At 44.4% G+C, this 23935-nt stretch overlaps 1 pseudogene; it reads left to right on the forward strand.

Annotated features, from left to right (window-relative positions):
* The window catches only part of LOC111961100 (argininosuccinate synthase-like), a 45525-nt pseudogene extending 22061 nt beyond the window's left edge, over positions 1-23464 (forward strand).
* Positions 23465-23935: the final 471 nt, after the last annotated feature.

Genomic DNA, 23935 nt, shown 5'->3' on the forward strand with positions numbered 1-23935 from the left:
GTGAGCATGCATGTTTGAATTGATATTCCATTTGATGTTGTTTCTGTTTAAGTTCTGTAGGTAAGAAGGATAACACATCTTTATCATAGTGAACTCTAGCTGACAGAAACAATGTCTCTTCATTGGTCAGGATTGTGCAGGCTTTAAACCGCTGTAGTAGGTAAGGAAACTCTAGGCCACTATAGTAACGACACAACTATAGATACCATACCCACTGTCACAGAGCTAGGCCTAATCAGTCTTTTGTTCATTCCATCTTCCTTGGTTCTGTCCACTTTAAGACTATTCATTAAATGGGTTTTTAGTGGAGTCATTTTGCCCCACTCGTCCTTCCTCTCATTTTGTCGTCGTCTTGGGTGCTGAGGCAGAAAATAAAAGGGAGAGATGGGAGCCTTCAAAGTCAATTTTGGTGTTTAGTTAAAAGGAAAGAAGCGATTGCACACGTCGGGAAACGTGTGCAATCTCTTTCTGCGGCTGAGAGAGATTAGTTATTGTATGCTGATTTTTTTTTGTCTGGTAAAGGTTTCCATTTAAATGCACCCAGTGGTTATTTTGCATAGTTCCCCTGCAATTTGCCTCAGCTCAGGGGACATTGGCCATCGTCTGGTTGTAATGTGGGGTAATTTGCAGGGGTGTCAGCTCGATTATTCATGTCCTTATCCACCAACTCCCCCCAACTGGAAAACGACAGCTCCTACAACTTCATAGTGCTCTCAGGATAGGAGGTGTGGATTGTTGTTGTTCATCTGAAAATAAATAAAAGAGAAATTGTCAGTCAGAAAGTCAAGTCCAGAAGATGTGGAGAAGTGTATGGGGAGGCTGGTTGACAGAATTGGGAGATTTATTCTGACTTTCCAGACAGCTGGTGAATATTGAGTGTTGCAGTCGCTTGAGTACATCCTGTCATAGTAGCAGGTGTCATCTTTTTAGTGAATTTGGGTCCTCACTCTCTCGCACGCTCTCTCTCACTCTCTCCCCCCTCCACTACGGTGAAGGGCCACGTAGGGAAAATGAAACCAAATAGAGGAGAAAAATAGGACATTTGATTTGTCTTTTTCTCTCAGATCCTGACAGCATTTTAACATGTATTTTTTCCATCTTTCAGGAGAACATTATACACTACATGACCAATAGTATGTGGACACCCCTTAAAATTAGGGAATTCGGCTATTTCAGCTACACCCGTTACTGACAGGTGTATAAAATCAAGCACACAGCCATGCAATCTCCATAGACAAACATTGGCAGTAGAATGACCCCTACTGAAGCGCTCAGTGACTTTCAATGTGGCACTGTCATAGGATGCCACCTTTCCAACAAGGTAGTTTCTGCCCTGCTAGAGCTGCCCCGGTCATCTGTAAGTGCTATTATTGTGAAGTGGAAACGTCTAGGAGCAACAATGGCTCAGCCGCAACGTGGTAGGCCACACAAGCTCACAGAACGGGACCGCTGAGTGCTGAAGCGCATAAAAATCATCTGTCTTCGGATGCAACACTCACTACCGAGTTCCAAACTGCCTCTGGAAGCAACGTCAGCACAAGAACTGTTAGTCGAGAGCTTCATGAAATGGGTTTTCATAACCGAGCAGCCTCACACAAACCTAAGATCATCATACGCAATGCCAAGTGGTGTAAAACTCCCAGCAATTGGACTCTGGAGTGATGAATCACGCTTCACCATCTGGCAGTCCGACAGACGAATCTGAGTTTGGCATATGCCAGGAGACCACTACCTGCCCAAATGCATAGTGCCAACTGTAAGGTTTGGTGGAAAGGAATAATGATCTGGGGCGGTTTTTCATGGTTCAGGCTAGACCCCTTAGTTCCAGTGAAGGGAAATCTTAATGCTACACTATATAATGACATTCTATACGATTCTGTGCTTCCAACTTTGTGGCATCAGTTTGGGGAAGGCCCTTTCCTGTTTCAGCATGACAATGCCCCTTGCACAAAGCGAGGTCCATACAGAAATGGTTTGTCGAGATCTGTGTGGAAGAACTTGACTGGCCTGCATGACCTCACTAATGCTCGTGGCTGAATGGAAGCAAGTCCCCGCAGCAATGCTCCAACATCTAGGGGAAAGTCTTCCCAGAAGAGTGGAGACTTATAGCAGAAAAGGGGGGGACCAACTCCATATTAATGCCCATGATTTTGGAATGAGATGTTCGACGAGCAGGTGTCCACATACTTTTGCCATGTAGTGTATTTAGTCCCACAGTTGACTGACTGTGTCTGCTATGTTCTCAACTGAATCTTCTCGTGGTCACATACTAAGTTATATGAAGAGCATCAAATGTCCCAGTAAAATGTGAATGTTATTTTGTGTGTATTACAGAGCCATGTGCCAGCGGACCTGTAGCTGATGACCAAGAACCCAGAGGACGCCCCCAACAACCCAGATGGCTGGAGATGGAGTTCAAAAAAGCTGTGCGTTAGGCTTGGGCGGTATTTTTATTTTAACTTTATTTAACCAGGTAGGCCAGTTGAGAACAAGTTCTCATTTACAACTGCGACCTGGCCAAGATAAAGCATAGCAATGCGACAAAAACAACAACACAGAGTTACACATGGGATAAACAAACTGACATTTCATATTCTTAAAATAAAGTGGTGATCCTAACTGACCTAAGACTGTAATTTTTATGACAATTAAATGTCAGGAATTGTGAAAAACTGAGTTTAAATGTATTTGGCTAAGGTGTATGTAAACTTCTGACTTCAACTGTATTTACATGTTGAGCTTCCATCCTCTCAGGCCAGGGGCACAACGTATGAATTTATGGTTGGATCAGAATCGCCATTATAATCATAGACCAGTACGGATAATTAAGTAAAACCACAAGTCCAAATTCCTATCTCCATCCAAGGCTGATTTAGGAAAGGGACAATTTTAGCTAGCTAACTAGCTAGAGAGTGGAGGACAACACAACGAGATGCAACAATTCCAAGTTGTTTCTGTCAATAACGTATGCTCTCAATGCGATTTGATAGGAGTGAGGCCAAAATGACGAAATACAGAGAGACGAAATAAATTATTATTATTATTTAAAAAAATGATTGGTCAATTTTTGGGGGAAGCCTGGCTTCTCTTGTTCGGCCACTGCAGACACAGATTGACCATAAATCAGCTTTAAGTCCTTCCGTCCTGTCCACTGACCATAGCCTCAGGGCTGCTGTAGCCCCCTTGCTGCCCTCCCTGGCTGTGTTTATCACTCTGACCGCCCAGACCTAGGACAGCCCAGCCCCACACTCTGGGACTGACTGTGTCTAAACTAAAGCAGCCTGCCTGAGGGCATGGAGGGTCCAGAAGCATTAAACCAGCTAATACAACCGACTGACACCCATTTGGATACCACTACAGGGCTAAACAGATGAGAGTGTCACATGTTTGCACAGTCACAGAAAAGAGACGCACATCCCAGCCTGGGGCAAGAACCACATGTGCCTCTAGTCTAGATCCTGGTTACAAGTGTCAATGTGCATAGATAGGGCTACTGTCCACTGAGGCCAGCTGGGACTTCAAAGGACATGGCAGGACATTAGCCTCTGATTATGGTGATGACCAGTGACAGTTGTATGATGTTACTATGACACCGAAGCAGTTCAGAGAGGAATATATAAAGGGGGTGCAGGTATGAACTGTGATTTACGTTTGTATCTGGGTGCTGTTTTACGCGACTGAAGGTGTGTGTGGTTTATTTGAGATTGTCACGACTTCTGCCGAAGTCGTTGCCTCTCCTTGTCCGGGCGGTGTTCGGCGGTCGACGTCACCGGTCTTCTAGCCATCATCGATCCATTTTTCATTTTCCATTGGTTTTGTCTTGTCTTCCCACACACCTGTTTTCAATCCCATCCATTACCTATTGTGTATTTAACCCTCTGTTTCCCTTTATGTCTTTGTCAGAGATTGTTCGTTGTCAAGTGTTGTGTTGATTGTGTATAGGTGTGCGTTGGGTCTTCGTACCCAGATTTGTTTTATGTTTTTCCCGTGAGTGTTATGGAGCAGATTACTGGGACTTTAATTAAAGTACTCCATTCTACACTCTATTTGACTCTCCTGCGCCTGACTTCCCTGCCACTTATACACGCCATTGTGACAGAGATTTATCTGAAATGTTTTTAAAAAATGAGGCAATGATAAAGTTTATGGACTAAAAATTTATGGACAACTAAAATCCTCCTTTGAAAAAAGGTTCAGAAAACAATGAAACTGGTAATGGGAATATGAAACTGTGATGTCATCGTATAACCTGGTTTCGCCTCGGCCCTTTGCTCATTTGCAATATGTTTTCATTGTTATTTTCTCTCCCTTATTGAGTGACAATTACAAAAGCTGTTTTAGTGGCTCACACAAAGGCTCTAGCTTACTTCTCCTACTCAAGCACAAGATCAGCGCAAGAATTTTTAATTTCATTCTCCTCCATCTTTTCATCTCCCACCAGCCTTTTTTCACCAGGCTTTCTCACTGATTAAAAATAATTTTCACTACTAAACTTTTTTCTTCAGCAGCAGTTCTCTCTTTTTTTTTATCCCTCTTCCTTTCATTGAAAGAGGGGAAAAGGAAAAAGAGAGAGGAAAAATGTAAAGCTGTAATTTTTCCTACAACTGTGTCTGCTGTCCTATTGTTTGCACTGTTCACTTCAGCGCTGAAGGGCAGGCAGGGAAAAGAAAGGCCCAGTGAATGATAGACCCCGTGAGATGGAGGAGAGGAGGACGAGAGGCCGGGCCCGGCTCCAGTGTTCACACCCTCACTTAATTTATTTGAACTTTTAATCTAATTATTAACTATTTGGGGGATCAGGGGGCTTTGTCGGAGCACTATAAGTGTACCCTTTACGGCTCCGATTTTTCCTCAGGGAACGAGGATTCCCGCGATATGGGAATGGGCGAGTGACAAAGCCCTTGTCTAAAAATATTTTGTCAAGTCCTTTACGTGTCATTCCAACAGTGCTTACATTGGGGCCCATTGAAAGGCAAGCAGGAGTGCTGCTTTTTCGCCTGGACTTGATTGGCAACTGCAAGCATGCTAAATGCTAATGAGCGCCGGAAGGATGGAGGAGTGACTATCAACAGATTTCTTTTTTTTCCTCTACCCTCCATGTCTGTATTCAAAGCTTTTTACACCCCCCCCCCCCCCCCCATACCTCCCCCGCCCATGTCCCAGTCGATTGCACCTCCTCCACCTTTGGCCTCTCTGTTGCTCATTTCAACATAATGAATACTATGAATAAGCAAGTAAATGACAATGATTTATATATCGGTTTAGTAGTGTCTTTGTATAAAAAGTTGGTGGTGGGGATGGGGGTTGATTGGCGAGTACCTAGGCGTGTGTGTGTGCGCGCGCTCATTAGGAATGGTTGTGGGATTATCCCATGCGTTTCACACACACACACACACACACGCTCTGCAGTGCGAGGCTATTGGTAGAAAAGGTATGGGTGACACAAAGCCAGGGTGTGTAATTCAATTAGGAAAGGCCTGTCTGGGATTTCACAGCCTACAAATGAGCAGGGCTTTTGAATGTATTAGTACTTCTCACCACATCCCATTAGAGTATTCTACCATTAACACCCTTCCCCCCACCTCACTCCTTCCGCCACATTCCCCCACATCCAAATCTCCCCTTTTCCACTCTTTCTTTTCATGGTCTCTACCATTTCCCTCAAACTGTGTTCAGTGCCTGGGAATCAGTCTCTTCACGGTTTGTTTTTAGTGAACATTAAACAAGTAGGTGTACATGGAAATGTAATGACAAATTTTGGCCATATAAATTGACTATCAGATCCATCCAAGTGCAATATATTGGAAACTAGTTTAACTCTAGCCCAAATACAGCCCACGTCCAAATACAAAATTAGCTTTGAGTCCGTGCTGAATGTGACAAGATCAGATCTGAAACTGGCAGAGAACAGTATTGTTCAGATGAATTCCCTTACTGTAATAGGGTTCTTAGGATTATGACATTTGGGGTAATGGTTAATTGTCATGCAAATGGTCATTGTCATTTTTGAGCTTGTAATGCATCAAATGCTTCTTTGAAAATGATTTATAACATAAGTAATGAATAAAACACAGCTTTAGTGACAACTGATTTTGACTGTTTAAAACTTTTGGGAAATGAAGCTTCTCCTCCTGACCATTGCCATTCTGCTCGTAAAATGATTACCAACTTCATGTAAAAACTAAAAACTGCTATTGGGTAAACTATCTACTTGAATATAATGTTGAATCTCCCTTCTCCTAAAGTGCTTTAAGAAAGTATTCATACCCTTTGACTTATGCCACATGTTGTGTTAGTCTGAATTTAAAATGGATAACATTTCTCAACCATCTGCAATCAATATCTCATGTCAGTGAAAACATCTTTTTTGACATTTTTGCAAATGTATTGAAAATTAAGTAGAAAAATATCTAATTTACATAAGTATTCACACCCCTGAGTCAATACATTGTAGAAGCACCTTTGGCAGATATTACAGCTTTGAGTCTCTCTGGGTAAGTCTCTCAGAGCTGTCCACACCTGGATTGTGCAATTATTTTTTATATTTTCACAATTCTTCAAGCTCTATCAAATTTGGTTGTTGATCATTGCTAGACAACCATTTTCAGGTCTTACCATAGATTTAAGTCATAACTGTAACTCTGCCACTCAGGAACATTCACTGTCTTCTTGGTAAGCAACTCCAGTGTAGATTTGGCCTTTGACTTAATCTCCCAGTGTCTGGTGGAAAGCAGACTGAACCAGGTTTTCCTCTAGGATTTTGCCTCTGCTTAGCTCCATTCCGTTTCTTTTTTATACTGAAAAACTCCTCAGTCCTTAACGATTAAAATAATACCAATAACATGATACAGCCTTGAAAATGCTTGAAAATATGGAGAGTGGTACTCAGTAATGTGTTGTATTGGATTTGCCCCAAACATAACACTTCGTATTCAGGACAAAAAGTGAATTGCTTTGCCACATGAATGGGTGTATTGATTCAACATCCAAAGTGTAATTAATAACTTAACCATGCTCACTCAGAGATATTCAATGTCTGCTTTTTTACATTTTTACCAATCTACCAATAGGTGCCATTTGCGAGGAATTGGAAATCCTCCCTAGTCTTTGTGGTTGAATCAATGTTTGAAATTCACTTCTCATCTGAGGGACCTTACAGATAATTGTATGTGTAGGGTAGAGAGATGAGGTAGTCATTCAAAAATCATGTTAACACTATTATTGCACACAGAGTGAGTCCATGCAACTGATTGTGACTTTGTACTCATCGACTCAAGACATTTCAGCTTTTAATTTTTTAATAATTTGTAAAAATGTTGAAAAACTATTTCACTTTGACATTATGAGATATTGTGTGTAGGCCAGTGACCAAAAAATCTCAAATTGATCCATTTTAAATTCAGGCTGTAACACAACAAAATGTGGAGAAAGTCAAGGGGTGTGAATACTTTCTAAGGGCACTGTCTAAGACAATTATTCTTTTCAGTTCACGGTTATTGTACATAATTGTCAGCTGTATGATATTTGTGACAGCCCTATGTAGTACAGCATTATGTCTCCAGGCAGATACCATGACTGACTGTCTGACTTCCAATCCATACAGGTGTTCCCATCAAGGTCACCCACGTCAAGGAGGGCAAGTCCAAGAACACACCGCTGGACATCTTCTCCAAACTCAATGAGATTGGGTGAGTCTGACTTTCTCTTACCTTTGTTTTACTCTTCATTTACAATGAGATTGAGATTCCTTTACTGGCTTACTGCAGTCTTTTGAGCGAAGTGTGGGTGCATTCAGGCGAGAATACAGAAATGACTACTGTACTTAGTGAGAAAGTTTGCTAACAAATGGTTCCATTGTGGTCTCAGAGGGAGGCATGGAGTTGGGAGAATCGACATCGTGGAGAATTGCTTAAATCGGGATGAAGTCCAGAGGTAAGGCAATGACGATAAATAAAGGTGTATTGAATAAATAACCTAGGCAGGGAGAGATGCTCACAGTCTACTGCTGCAGCTGCGGAGGGGCAGGTATGTTTGAGATGGGAGCGAGCCGAGCACACAGAGGGAGAGAGAGCTAAAGTAACGTTAGCCAAGGCAACACGGCTACAAGTAAGACTTGCTAACTTGTAGCAGCAACGATGTTATTTAGCATCCCATATAACAGTGCCTGTCTTGACTGGAGTAGCCTAGAGAATCTAGCTAGCTAGGCTAATTGAGGCAACATGCTGCACTTTCTCCCAACCCCATCCAGATAAAACAGCCTACCTGTTGGTTGCTCGTTGTAGGCTACGCCTTCTCATTTCGATAACTTTTTTATTCCGTAATGTTATTCCATCTTGCATTGCATTAGTGAACTCTCACTCCACTATCTACACATTGAGCCATTTTGATTGGCCAACATAAACAACTACACACGTGAAGTCTGCGCACATCATAAAACTACATTGAATAGTTTGTCGTTTTATTAAATAAAAAATGTGAAATGTCATGGAATATCCTTGATATTTTAATTTAATTTAGAAAAAGTCTTTTCAGTGTTAAAATAGGCCTATATTTTTGCGTCTCACAAAAAGGTATACTCATATACCAATGTCCCTTCGGATATTCGAATAACCGTGCACATCCCTAATGCATTCACAGATAAGCCCGCACAAAGTCATACAGTACCTACTCCATAAATGCTAACAGTCATGTCATTTCCATTTGTAAAGCTTTCTGTCACACTAGTGCTTTCAGGCAATTGCAGTCATTTTATCTCAGTGCTAAAAGGGGAAACTTGCTATTTCACTTGAATAAAAGTGTCATGGAGGACACAATGAACAAACAACATTATGTGCCTCGCTTTCCTTTCATAGGAAATGTGTTTCTGGTTTGCCTGTAAACTGAGACTCAGTTTGACCTGCATTCACTTAGATGCAGACAGCCCTCACATTTCTCTTTTTGCAGCCACGCATGCTCTCGCTCGCTCACACAAAGACACACAATCGTTCACAGATACACACTACATCTTAGCAATCGTCCACTCCTCTGCATGACTTCTAATTCCCCTCTCTCCATCAACAAAACTTCTCAAAAACCTCCCTTATTGCTATTCTACCGGTGTCACTACAGCATGTTTAGGGGCCAAGATGTTTGTGGCCCTGTCCCATGTCAGACAGCATGTCACTCATTCCTCCAGTGGCCCCAGCCGCCGCCGCACTGCCATTCTACTCCTAACAATAACCGGACTGGCAAATTGACTCGCTAACACACTCCGCCTCTGGCGCAGAGTGGCAGGTAGAAATTGGAAAATGGGAAGCCCACTTTTCTCCCCCTTGGCGTCACAAAAGATCAGAGCTTATCTTCTCCACAGAAATGGTAAGAGTGTGAGGTTTGACGGGGGTAAATAACTAGTACATATTGTGTTTGTTGGGGGAATAAGCCACAGTGTTTGCACAAAAGATGCCTGGAAGGATTGAATAGTTGACAGACTGAATGTGTCATTTATTTGTATGTCTTGGGGGGGGGTCAAGAAGGCGGGGCATGGAAATGGTTGTCAAGAATGTTGTCAGTTCTCAACAAATCATTCAATGATGTATGTAAGATGTGTACACCTGTCAACCCTTGTCTGAGCTCTGACCTCTCCACAATGTGGCAGACCATGTTGTACAGAGTATTTGTAGAGAACTTTATTATGATGATTAAATGGTTTAATTAATATATTTCTATATCTTGTTGTTTTTTCGGACTGGTTAGATTGCTATCAGACCTTGACTTTGGGCGAGAAGAACCATCATTGTCGCAGACCAAAAAGAATAATGGCTGAATAAAAAAAATTGGATTGGATTTGATTGGATTTCAGGCTGGTGGGGAGCGAGTTTATAGAGAGTGGCCTGTCTGGAACCATTACACTGGAGTGATGGACAGACTAACAAATGCTTGCCCTTGGCCAGTGTTGTGTTGTTGAGTTTTCTTGGGTGCATGATGTCGAACAGATGCGGTTCAGAGCCACTTTTTTAGCTTGCTAGCCGGCTTGAACAGTAAGCGCCAAATGACTTGCAAAACCCAGCTTAAACTTCTGTAAGAATATTTTGAAGATAAATACACAACGCAGAGGACTAAAAGTCAATAGAGTACTAACGATCAATGGAAATAGTGTTTTTTCTGTAATAGGGGATTAATGATCAATGGGTCAGAGACATGGGAGGAATTTCAGTCCGGGACTCAAAGCTACATGGCAAGTTCTCATTCGTCCAAATTGTTTATACATTGAGCCTGCAATAGGGTACTTGTTATTTGGCCATTGACCCAGTTTTATTGGAAGGAATTCTAATTGGTCAACCACAGGCTAGGTTTGGGTTATAAAACTATATCCTGTCCCTTTGTTCTGTGGAGAGAATCACTGGAGGAGATAATCACTGAGGAGAGGGGAGAATGAACCATCTACTTCCCAACATAACATCCATGATTTGTCCTCTTTGAATAAACCTATTTTTCTCTCCCTGATTTGGTTTGGGGTCTGGGTTATTGAAGAATAACATCAACTGCTAACACTTCATACATAAGCAATATAATAATGGCACCGGAGGAGATGGCTGCTGTTTTACGGGCTCCTAACCAATTGTGTGGTTTTTCACGCTATTTTGTACATAATGTTTCTGCCAACGTCTCCTATGAACAAAAATAACTTTTGGATATCCGAACAGCAATTACTCACCTCGTACTGAACAAAGACTTTTTCTTTAACGCGTCGGACGTCAAGGATTTACTTCAGACACCGGACAAGGCCCAAATCCCTGTCATTCACATGAAGAAGAGATGGAGATATAGGGGTTGTAGGTCGGGGTGCCTTGTAAGAATCCGACGGCGAGTGGGTAACCCGCCTCTACCATCAGTCCTATTAGCCAACGTGCAATCATTGAATAATAAACTGGATGAGCTCCGATCAAGACTATCCTACCAATGGGATCTTAAAAACTGTAATATCTTGTGTGTCACAGAGTCGCGCTGAACGACGACATGGATAACATACAGCTGGCTGGGTTTTCCGTGCATCGGCAAGATAGAACAGCTGCCTCCAGTAAGACAAGGTGGCGGTCTGTGTCTTTGTCATTAAACGCTGGTGCACGAAATCTAATATTAATGAAGTCTTGAGGTTTTGCTCGCCTGAAGTAGAGTATCGCATGATAAGTTGTAGACCTCTCTTGGTAAATAGTGTGTTTATATTTTTTGTAGCTGTCTATTTACAACCACAAACCGATGCTGGCACTAAGACCGCACTCAACGAGCTGTATAAGACCATAAGCAAATACGAAATTGCTTATCCAGAGGCGGCGGTCCTAGTGACTTGGGACCCCCCCGACTGGGAAACTTAAATCCATTTTACCTCATTTCTACCAGCATGTTACATGTGCAACCAGAGAAAAAAAACTCTAGACCACCTTTACTCCACACACAGAGACGCGTACAAAGTTCTCACTCGGCCTCCATTTGGCAAATCTGACCATAACTCTATCCTCCTGATTCCTGCTCACAAGCAAAAACTAAAGCAGGTAGTACCAGTGACTCACTCAATACGGAAGTGGTCAGATGACACAAATGCTAAGCTACAGAACTGTTTTGCTAGCACAGACTAGAATATGTTCCGGGATTCTTCCGATGGCATTGAGAAGTACACCACATCAGTCACTGGCTTCATCAATAAGTGCATCGATGACATCATCCCCACAGTACGTACATACCCCAGCCAAAAGCCATGGATTACAGGCAACATCCGCACTGAGCTAAAGAGTAGAGCTACCGCTTTCAAGGAGCGGGACTCTAATCCAGAAGCTTAGAAGAAATCCTGCTATGCCCTCCGACGAACCATCAAACAGGCAAAGCTTCAATACAGGACTAAGATTGAATCGTACTACACCGGCTCCGACGCTTGTCGGATGTGGCAGGGCTTGCAAACTATTATGGACTACAAAGGAAAGCACAGCTGTGAGCTGCACAGTGACACGAGCTTACCAGACGGGCTAAATTACTTCCATGAGCCGATGTGAGTAAGACCTTTAAACAGGTCAACATTCACAAGGCCGCAGGGCCAGACGGATTACCAGGACGTGTACTCAGAACATGCGCTGATCAACTGGCAAGTGTCTTCACTGACATTTTCCACCTGTCCCCGACCGAGTCTGTAATACCAACATGTTTCAACCACCATAGTCCCTGTGCCCAAGAACACTAAGGTAACCTGCCTAAATGACTACAGACCGGTAGCACTCACTTCTGTAGTCATGAAATGCTTTGAAAGGCTGGTAATGGCTCACATCAACACCGCCCCAACAGATCAACAGATGACAATCTCAATCGCACTCCACACTGCCCTTTCCCACCTGGACAAAAGGAACACCTACGTGAGCATACTATTCATTGACTACAACTCAGTGTTCAACACCATAGTGCACTCAAAGCTCATCACTAAGCTAACGATCCTGGGACTAAACACCTCCCTCTGCAACTAGATCCTGGCCTTTCTGATGGGCCGCCCCCACGTGGTAAGGGTAGGTAACAACACATCTGCCACGCTGATCCTCAACACTGGGGCTCCTCAGGGGTGAGTGCTCAGTCCCCTCCTGTACTCCCTGTTCACCCATGACTGCATGGCCAAGCACGACTCCAACATCATCATTAAGTTTGCCGACGACACAACAGTGGTAGGCCTGATCACTGAAAACAATGAGACAGCCTATAGGGAGGAGGTCAGAGACCTGGCAGTGTGGTGCCAGGATAAAAACCTCTCGCTCAACGTGATCAAGAAAAAGGAGATGATCGTGGACTACAGGAAAAGGAGGGCAGAGCACGCCCCCATTCTCATCGACAGGGCTGTAGTGGAGCATGTTGAGAGCTTCAAGTTCCTTGGTGTCCACATCACCAACGAACTGTCATGGTCCAAACACACCAAGACAGTTGTGAAGAGGGGACCACAATGCCTATTCCCCCTCAGGAGAATTAAAATAATTGGCATGGGTCCTCAGATACTCAAAGTTCTACAGCTGCACCATCAAGAGCATCCTGACTGGTTGCATCACCGTCTGGTATGGCAACTGCTCGGCCTCCGACCGCAAGGCACTACAGAGGGTAGTTCGTACGGCCCTGTACCTCACTGGGGCCAAGCTTCCTGCCATCCAGGACCTCAATACCAGGTGGTGTCAGAGGAAGGAGGAAAGCCCTAAAAATTGCCAAAGACTCCAACCACCCTAGTCATACTGTTCTCTCTGCTACCACACGGCAAGCAGTACTGGAGCACCAAGTCTAGGTCCAAAAGGCTTCTTAACAGCTTCTTCCCCCAAGCCATAAGACTCCTGAACTGCTAATCAAATGACTACCCGGACTATTTGCATTGACCCCCCTCCATTTTTACACTGCTGTTACTCTGTTTATTATCTTTGCATAGTCACTTTACCTCTACCTACATGTACATATTACCTCAGGTGGAGTTTTGCCCAGTTTTATGACAGGTCTGATTTATAACAGAAACATGCATATGTATGGCGTGCCCCAAATGTATAAATCTCAATATTTTTGTATGTCAGACCTGTCATAAAACTAAGCAAAACTCCACCTGAAACTCCCTCATTCACCTTTTATGATAACAAAATTGCTCTTTACTTGCTGTATAATTTGGAACTATTGGCATTTGGCCACGACATGCAAAAGATCAAATGATTGTTCGATAGATTAATGGGTTTCTATGTCTTGCCTACATAAGCTACCGGTCTATTTACTGTGTTGGCAGGATATTTTCATCTTTAGCAGTAATTTATGCAGTATCTGGAAAACGACTGTCAGTTTCTGAAAGTGAAAACAATGGCAAAATGTCATGGACATGTCTGCAGAATGGTTAAATAAATAAAAATATTTGCATAAACTTCCCCGACATAAATATAGAGGACTGCCCGTGACTTCTCAAACATTGTATAAGGCAGGCAAAAAAACAATTACAGTAGGGCCTACTTCAATGTAAAATATCAACTGTTCACCTGTTAAATTCGACTGTATAACGGTATTTTAAACTGTGTTGCCTATATTGCAAAACTTGAAATACAAATACTCTATCTATGACTAGGGTGGCTGGAGTCTTTGGCAATTTTTAGGGCCTTCCTCTGACACCGCCTGGTATAGAGGTCCTGGATGGCAGGAAGCTTGGCCCCAGTGATGTACTGGGCCGTACACACTATCCTCTGTAGTGCCTTGCGGTCAGAGGCCAAGCTAGTTGCCATACCAGGCGGTGATGCAACCAGTCAGGATGCTCTCGATGGTGAAAATAGCATTCAATTGGAATTGAAAAGTTAACATCCAAGTGTTGCATTCAAGGTAACAGTACATTTATCATGAGGCAAATATGGATAATCATTTAACCAAATAAGTGATAACATACTTTGTGGGACTGAGGTGAGCTGTACCAACTAACACCACTCGTCAGTGTTGAACAGCCTGCTGTCATTTCATGCCCAACCCTTGTTGTGGAGAGCCATCCTCCTATAGAGTCACTTCATCCCTTACCTACTTGTACACATTCAGTATAGAACCATATTTCTAACCAAATAGACAGCAGTTGGTCAAAGTCAATAAAATGTCATCTCTGTGAAAAATGTCCTAATAATGATGCCTCCATACAGTGTCAAAGTACCACTAATGATTAAACTCTCAGTACCACTAATGATTAAGTTACCGGGGTGATCGATAGAAGTCATGGTTACATGCAGGAAGTCACCAGTGCTGTGCATAGAGGAGAACCAATGTAATTGGAACAGAGTGGACTCCTGTATCTCCTATCAATGTCAGCTAAGCAGAGAACAACTTCCCCACCAATGGAGGCTGCTAAGGGGAGGACGGCTCATAATAATGGCTGGAATGGCGCGAATGTAATGGCATCAAACACATGGAAACCATGTTAAATGTATTTGATAACGTTCCACTTATTCCGCTCCAGCCATTACCAGGAGCCCGTTCTCCCCAATTAAGGTGCCACCAACTCCAGTGTTCCCCACCACATAATGAAAATGGGCCTGCAGAGAGCGAGCGAGCGAATGGTTAGAGGTCATTCTCTTTTATTGTAACTGCACAAAAATTGCCAGAGTAAAAGTAATCAAATCTGTATTTCAAATAGACTATCTCAAAGGATAGCCAGCAGCATACCACCCTGCATCCCACTGCTGGCTTGCTTCTTAAGCTAAGTAGGGCTGGTCCCTAGATGGGAGACCAGATGCTGCTGGAAGTGGTAATGGAGGGCCAGTAGGAAGCACTCTTTCCTCTGGTCTAAAAAAACATCCCAATGCCACAGGGCAGTGATTGGCGACGTTGCCTTGTGTAGGGTGCCGTCTTTCGGAAGGGACGTTAAACGGGTGTCCTGACTCCCTGTGGTCCCTAAAGATCCCATGGCACTTATCCTAAGAGTAGGGATGTTAACCCTGGAGTCCTGGCTAAGTTCCCAATCTGGCCCTCATACCATCACGGTAACCTAATCATACCCAGCTTACAATTGGCTAATTCATCTCCCCATGTCGTTGCTGTAAATGAGAATGTGTTCTCAGTCAACTTACCTGGTAAAATAAGGGTAAAATAAAAAATGATGCAGTGAGGGCCTTCCCTGCCTCTCCCTCCCAGTCATTCTGGTCTTCACATTTCTCCTTCCATACTAACCCCTCGTTAACATAGCTCAAGCTACAATCCTCTTACTAAAAACCAAAGATACTAGTAATTTATGTGGTTAAACGTTAACTATGTTAGCGAGCTGCTACCTGACGCTAACACAGGCTGCCTAATCAATAGCCTGCTTTAATAACAGAAGACCAAATAACTAGCCAACTACTTGCATTTCAATATTGAAATCATAGTTAGGTTCTCTACTGAACAACTTTCGCGCTTACCTGAACAACCACAAAGTAAAAATTGGCTTTATGGTCAAAATAAATAAATCAAGAAAACTACATTTAGCTTTTTGGTCTTGATTTAACGTTAGGGTTAGGCATAATGTTACCAGTGTTGTTAGGGTTGTGTTTAAAATCAGATTTTAAAAATATACATTTTTGAAATAGGCTGGGTTTAGCCATAATAATGATTAATTTGTGGCTGTTTTAACTAATGACGACCATGCTCATTGGCTAGAATTTTGACCTGTAATAAAATGATAGTTAAAGATTGCAGTTGCAAGAGAAAGATTCGTTTTTTTGTTGTCTAGAGAAATCCATGTGGGGATGTATTTATGAGAGCGCAGTAACTTCTAAGTCTTGACATGTATTAAGTATCTCTGCAAAACAAAAATCTCTGTTCTCTCTGCTCTCGAATTTAATAGTTTGCGTGCGGCAATTTTGTTCTGCTCACTCAGTCACACCTGCAACTTGTTTAATGTGCGCGCTCCCGCTGCCTGTGCGCTCGAAGGAAACCATCCTCTGCTCGCTCGACCACATTTTGCTCTCGACCACTGGCTCTCCAGTGTTTGCTTGTTCAAAGACTTTTCATCTTGTTAGACAGCGCCATCTCGCGCGCAATAGACTGATTTGACAGCATAAGGAAGCAATTTAAGTGTGTGTGCGTGGGCTGTACGCCCACAGGCATGTACCAGCTCAGCCGAGGTTGGGTTAATGCTTAGTCTTAAACCCTCTAACCCTCTAGCAGATTTGGTCTAGAGACAGAGAAACTGTTTAAAAGATTAATGCCTGGAAATCACTGGCCTTTTGTTTGCCTAAATTGAACCGCAGTTGGTTTAGCTAAGGTATAATATTATAACACTTAAAGGTTAACTTCTGAGTTTGGGATGCTGGAGGTAAATTGGGTTAGAGGGCAGTTTGAACTGTTTTATCAGATGGTAACAGTGGAAATTTCCCTATTTTGTCCTCTTTGCGCTCGCCACAAAACCCAGTCTTAGTGGCTCAGATTGCCACCTTTGAGGTTTAGATGATTATCAGGTTTGCTGTCCTCTTTTGGGCTGGCGGTGCTGTGTAAATGCTTCTCAATTTTCAGATTATGTTTGGGTTCCCCACCCCTTCTCACCTTCAGGTAGGCTACATCTAAGACAATAATTGTAAAGGACAGAAAGGTACTATTTTAACAACACTCAACATAAGGTGCCCATCCACAGATGTGAAATCACAGAGACTGAAGTATTGGAAAAGGATGAAGGGCTTCCACCACAGGAATATCATCCTTCAATCTGTCCTGATAATGCTGTCTATACATGCAAACCGTAGTTGAATAAACAGAGATGTCCCAGTGGTTTAGCATATTTGAATGGAATTATTTGAACAGAGAAACATATCAACTCTGCTCTTCTTTCCTCTGCTCCTGTCTCTTTTTTTGGCCTTCTCTTCTTCTCCTCCTCATTCACCTCAAGACAGACCGCTGAGTGACTGCTTCATTTCTCTTGTCACCCCCCTCTCCCCCCTCCGTCCCCATCAACAGTGCAATAGGGGTAAATTGCAGGGTAGGGAGAGCCCAGGTCCTAGATCTGGGCAGGCGGGGGCTTCCTACCCTGTCATTTGCCCATGACAGGCTCATTCTGACTGGGGTGAGATACAGTGGTGCTGGCCTGTCTGCCAGCCACAATGGAGGAGGGTGAAGATGGCTGGTGCCTATTACAGCTGTCTGATTTGAGTTGGTCCTGGAAGGAAGGATGATGAGGTTATCTTGGACACAGGAAACGCCATGGCCCTCTTCTGATAATTSCCCKCCCCCCCCCGTTCTGATGGAGCGGAAGATAAGATATACTTTATATGTTCACGCGAGATACAAATGTCTTCTGCTTATTTATCCAACCCCCCGATATGCATACATTCAGTGGCCAGTTTATTAGATACACCAATCTATACAGAAAAAAATATATAAATACAAAACACAAATTTGTTTACATCCCTGTTACTGAACATTTCTCCCTTGCCAAGATAATCCATCCACCTGGCATATCAAGAAGCTGATTAAACAGCATGATCATTACACAGGTGCACCTTGTGCTGAGGACAATAAAAGGCCACTCTAAAATGTGCAGTGTGAAATTGGCATGGTGACTGCAGGAATGTCCACCAGAGCTGTTGCCAGAGAATTGGGTGTTAATTTCTCTACCATAAACTGCTTTCAACGTCGTTTTAGAGAATTTGGCAGTACGTCCAACCGGCCTCACAACTGGAGGCCACGTGTAACCACGCCAGCCCAGGACCTCCACATCAGTCTTCTTCACCTGCGGGATCGCCTGAGACCTGCCACCTGAACAGCATTTTATCAATGGCAATTTGAATGCACAGAGATACTGTGATGAGATCCCGAGGCCCATTGTCGTGCCATTTGTCCGCCGCCATCACCTCATGTTTCAGCATGATAATGCACCGCCCCATGTCCCAAGGATCTGTACACAATTCCTGGAAGCTGAAAATGTCCCAGTTCTTCCATGGCCTGCATACTCACCAGACATTTCACTCATTGAGCATGTTTGGGATGCTCTGGGTCGACGTGTATGACAACGTTTTCCAGTTTCCGCCAATGTCGCACAGCCATTGAGTGGGACAACATTCCAAAGGCCACAATCAACAGCCTAACTCTATGTGAAGGAGATGTGTGGCGCTGCATGAGACAAAAGATGGTCATGCGTGTCTGATCCACACCCCTACTTTTTTTTTTAAAGGTATCCGTATTCCCAGTCATGTGAAATCCATAGATTAGGGGCTAATCAATTTATTTAAATTGACTGATTTCCTTATATGGACTGTAAAATCTTTGAAATGATTGCATTTTTAAATTTTTATTTTTATTTATTTTTATTTTTTTATCCCATTTTCTCCCCCCTTTTTGTGGTATCCAATCGCTAGTAATTACTATCTTGTCTCATCGCTACACCTCCCGTACGGGCTCGGGAGAGACGAAGGTCGAAAGCCATGCGTCCTCCGAAGCACAACCCAACCAAGCCGCACTGCTTCTTAACACAGCGCGCCTCCAACCCGGAAGCCAGCCGCACCAATGTGTCGGAGGAAACACCGTGTACCTGGCCCCCTTGGTTAGCGCGCACTGCGCCCGGCCCGCCACAGGAGTCGCTGGAGCGCGATGAGACAAGGATATCCCTACCGGCCAAACCCTCCCTAACCCGGYCGACGCTAMSCCAATTGTGCGTCGCCCCACGGACCTCCCGGTCGCAGCCGGCTGCGACAGAGCCTGGGCGCGAACCCAGAGACTCTGGTGGCGCAGTTAGCACTGCAATGCAGTGCCCTAGACCACTGCGCCACCCGGGAGGCCCGCATTTTGCGTTTTTATATTTTTGTTCAGTGTAGGGGATGGGAGTGAAACCCAGTGTGGTCGTCTGCTGTAATAGCCCATCCGTGACAAGGACCGACGAGTTGTGTGTTCCGAGATGCCGTTCTGCACACCACTGTTGTACTGCGCCATTATTTGCCTGTTTGTGGCCCGCTAGAATGCACGACTCTTGCCATTCTCATTCGACCTCTCATCAAATGAGCCGTTTCTGCCCACAGGACTGCTTCTGACTGGATGTTTTTGTTTGCCCTTGCCTGTCGCACCATTCTTGGTAAACCCTAGACACTGTCATGCGTGAAAAGCCCAGGAGGCCGGCTATTTCTGAGATACTGGAACCGACGTAACTGGCACCGACAAGCATACGCTTAGGTCACTCGTTTTGCCCGTTCTAATGTTCAATCGAAAAGTAACTTAATGCCTCGATGCCTGTTTGCCTACTTTATATAGCAAGCCACGGCCATGTGACTCACTGTCTATAGGAGTGAACCATTTTCTAGAACGGTGTACCTAATAAACTGGCCCCTGAGTGTACACATAAACAAACATTAGGTTGGAGAAGCTGAAGCAGAGTGCAGCCGCAGTACAATGAGCAGTTTTTAGGGGTTTAAGTGCCTTGCTCAAGGGAACATGTAGGTGGCACCTGAGATATTGATGCCAACAACCCTTCGGTTGCTGGCTCACTCCCCTCCCATCAGCACTGGGATTCGAACCGGCAACCCTTTACTATTTTGAAAGGCAATGTGTCTCTACACCTTTTTCTTCCTCACCTTGTTCTGTGTGTATGTTTGTGTGCTACCCCAGGTATCTATGAGACCCCAGGAGGCACCATCCGGTACCACGCTCACGAGGTCAGGAGGATCAAGCAGGGCCTGGCTGTCAAGTTCTCTGAGATGCTTTACAACAGTACATTTGGAGAATACCGCAAGTAAAACCCCAAACATTAAAACAATGCTTACAGAACATTCAGCAATGGTGGATTCACTTCATATGGAGGGGTGGGCAGGGTTATTTTCTCTCCTAGAACACACATAATCATTGGTCAAAAAACAGTCTCTATCCAGCCTTATATAACTTTCCCTTGCTTTCAAATCACCTTACATTGATAATAAATAGGTAAAACTATGCAAAATACATAACAATGTGTAGTACCCACCTGACATGGGTGATGAATGGCAGACGGCAGCGATTCTGTGCCAGAACACCTCACACAGTGGTCATCACGGTGATTGACAGGTGAGGAGTGACTGTCACTAGAAGTTGTGTGTTGTGTATCTCTGTGACTGAATGACTGGGGCCTAGCTGCCTGTACGCCTGGCTCAGGTGTCCTAATCCCCCAGCCCGCCTGTCCCCCGGCTGGCCTGCCTTCATCCCTATAATAGCATCACAGCCATTAGAGACTGATTACTGAGCCCCTGCAATGAAACCCTCATGGGAGGAGGGAGCTGGCCAGGCAGAGAGACCAGGAAGTCAGGGAGAGCCACAGAGGTACAGACGCTAGCTATCTCCCTCCAAAAGGGGGGCATAAATTAAACTCATTATGGTCTTAAAACTTGAAATACCACTGTCTCGGCTTGGTCCTTGTCTGGTCCACTGCATGTGCCAAAGGCACAGAGAATTCCCTAAACAAAACAGCGAGAGGGCAGGGATGACAGCTGTGGCTGGATCCATCCACTCAGCCCTGTCCTGACTGTATGATACTCACCCCAGTGCAGACTCAGTGCGAAGAGAAAGGGTCAGCAGGTTTTTCTTGGGATGGAGATAGCTAGTGAGGTGGAAGGGCATGGAAAAGCAAGCGAGCCACCCCGTGGAGATGGCCTTATTTCCCTCTAACCTCCCACCCATCACCACCCTCATCCAGCTGTCCCTCAGCCAGACAGAGCAGATCACCTGGGTAGGTCAAGACTGGGGAGGGGTGTGAGCCTCACCTTGAGCGATGGGAGGAGTGCTAACATGAGATAGGGATAGGAGAAAGGAGGATGGGGTTGAGGGGGGGGTGGGATCACATATGTGCACCCTTAAGTCAGGCTGCTAATGGGGGCTTAAGGAAGCCCATAACATCCCTGTGAGCTGGAGTGGGTAGGAGAGGAGTGGGGGCCACTTTCCTCTGTTCATGAAATCAAGTGTCCCTTTATCTAGCATCTTATTCTTGTTGTCCCCAGGTTTCTGGTACAGTCCGGAGTGTGAGTTTGTCCGGCACTGCATAGACAAGTCCCAGGAGAGTGTGGAGGGCAAGGTGCAGCTGTCTGTCTTCAAGGGCCAGGTCTACATCGTGAGTCGCCCAAATCCCTCTACAACAGGGAACTGGTCAGGTCAGGACCTATAGCATTGTGTGCATGCCCATTATCTCTGGCTATGGGTACAGTATAATCAGTATCTCCATTGTTTGCTCTGGTCACTTGCCCTTATCCTCCACTGACCCCACACCAACAATAAATGGACACTGGCTACAACGACATCAGAGCGCGGAGCAGGGGTGTCAAGCTCAATTTCTGGAGGGTCCTCTCATCCCCAACCCCCCCAATGGCCTCTTAGCTGTGGAAAAGTGAGTCATTTCAGGCCCCTGACCCCCGTGCCCTCTATGCCCCCTGGGCTGACTCAGTGCTGACCAAAGCAAAGCCCCCATATGCCTCCTTCCGTCTCCCTGCCACCGCTAATGGCATTTCCAGCCAATAGAGATTAGAGCTCTGCTTTTAGGGCCAAAGCACAGGTTTCATTCTAGTTAAGCAGGGGGAGGTGTGCAACTGAGAGCTTGACCGCTCTCTCTCATACACACTTGCACACGCACACAAACTCGCTCTCTGTCTCTCTCTCTCTCACACACACACACACTCCTGTTGGACGTGCGGCTCAGGGGGACTTGACGTCAGGGTGACTGAGTGTTGAGTTGCACTAGAGGAGTCCTTAGGGGCACTATTCTGAGGTAACAGATGGGCTGAGTGTCCTGTGAAGGATCCCATTGTGGCCCAAAGTCCACCTGAAGAACTGCCCCGCTCTCACTCACATGCATCATTTCACCCTCCAACCCCAGGCTTAGACTGTAAGACCATGGCGGCCGGCTACCTGCGTCTTCTCAACAATGTCATTAATACAGTGGTACGGCACCATACACACACTGCATTGATCTAGGACAAATGTCACAAAGTTGCCTGCTAGGTGTTTGGCAGTCAATTAGACCACAGGGTTTTTCTGTGTATTCACCTTCTGGAAACCATCTTCCATAGCCATTCAACGTCTCATAGACGGCACTCATAAGATGGTAGTTAGTTAGACAGGGAGCTTTGTTTTGAGAGTTGATGGCATCTTCTTTTTTTCTCTCCCTGTCGCCTTTATTCTGTCGTTCTTTGATTTCCTCCAGTGCGGTGTGTCTCTGAAGGATGAGTGCAGGTCTTAGATTAGCAGCTTGGGCCCAGTGGAGGAGGAGCAGAGGGTGGGAGGGGGTCAGCGCTGCAGGTAGAAATGACTGTAATTACATAGAGCACATACACACTCTCTCTCACACCTTTACAAATACACACAGAGAAGGAGAAAGGACCAAGCCACAAGAGGCCTATATAATAGAAGATGTTCACAGGCACCATGGTTACATCACAGGAGTTGCTTACAAAAGAGTGGTTACAGACAGAAAAACATCAGGTTAAATCCATTTCCTCTACATTTAATCTACTTAGGAGTTGATAGACAACTGGGATTTTGTCTACAAATGACTTGTGTGCCTGTTTGTCTGTGTATTTGTGATAATGTTTGATTTCAGAGGAAAAAACTAAGAGCAAATGCATTGAGACAAATCGATTTGACATTTTACATCGAGTGGAACATCAATGATACAATTATTCCTGTGGTTAATAATGTAATTCATCATCCTACTTCTCCTGTGGGCTAGACGGGTGTTGAATCACTTGTTCAGCTTAGAATGAGCAGTTGTATGAGCTATTTCCCAACCACATAAGCTTACACACTAACTTATCTTGCACCCCTAATCTTTTCCCCGGTATGGACGTGCAGGGAGACTACTAGCCGTGTGACGCCTCTGGATCCATCAAGATTAACGCTGTCAGGCCTGTGTCCAAAAAAGTTGAATATTTTCAAGAAGGCTTCTTGAGTGTTAACCATATGTTTTGTTGTCAATTAACTCATTCTCTGTCACTCTCACTGCAGGCTAAGGGAGCACCACCGTTTGCAGGGTGAAGCTCGCTCCAAGCACTAGGCTGTCAGACTTGGACCATCTTCTCTCTCTCTCCACTGTGTCTCCAGCAGCTTTAGACTTCCCAACGTTTACTCTCTCACCCATCTTGCCTTTCCAGAGTAGTTATCTAGTTGAATATTTCATATTAGGAGGTGTTACAGTAGGTTCTAATAAAACATATTTGGAGTGTCTATTGCTGCCACACTAATGTTGTGCTTTAGAGAGTAAATGAAAATGTTTACATTGGTTCAGTATATTTGATTTGCTGTTTTGGCACAGAACAGTCATATCAGGCCTGATATGAGAAAATGGACACACTTAAGCGCACTTCAGTAATTCACGGCTACATGTTTAAGACTTTGTTTGTAGATGTTCTGTGATGGGGTTGAGGGTATCAGGGAAGTATATGAAGCTGTTGTCTAGTGGGTTGGTTGGTTGCACTGGTGTGTTTGGGCCTTGTTGCTAGGCTAGCTGCCATCTACTGTAGTGGAA

This window comes from Salvelinus sp. IW2-2015, linkage group LG4q.1:29, assembly GCF_002910315.2.
Source record: "Salvelinus sp. IW2-2015 linkage group LG4q.1:29, ASM291031v2, whole genome shotgun sequence".
Classification (NCBI taxonomy): domain Eukaryota; kingdom Metazoa; phylum Chordata; class Actinopteri; order Salmoniformes; family Salmonidae; genus Salvelinus; species Salvelinus sp. IW2-2015.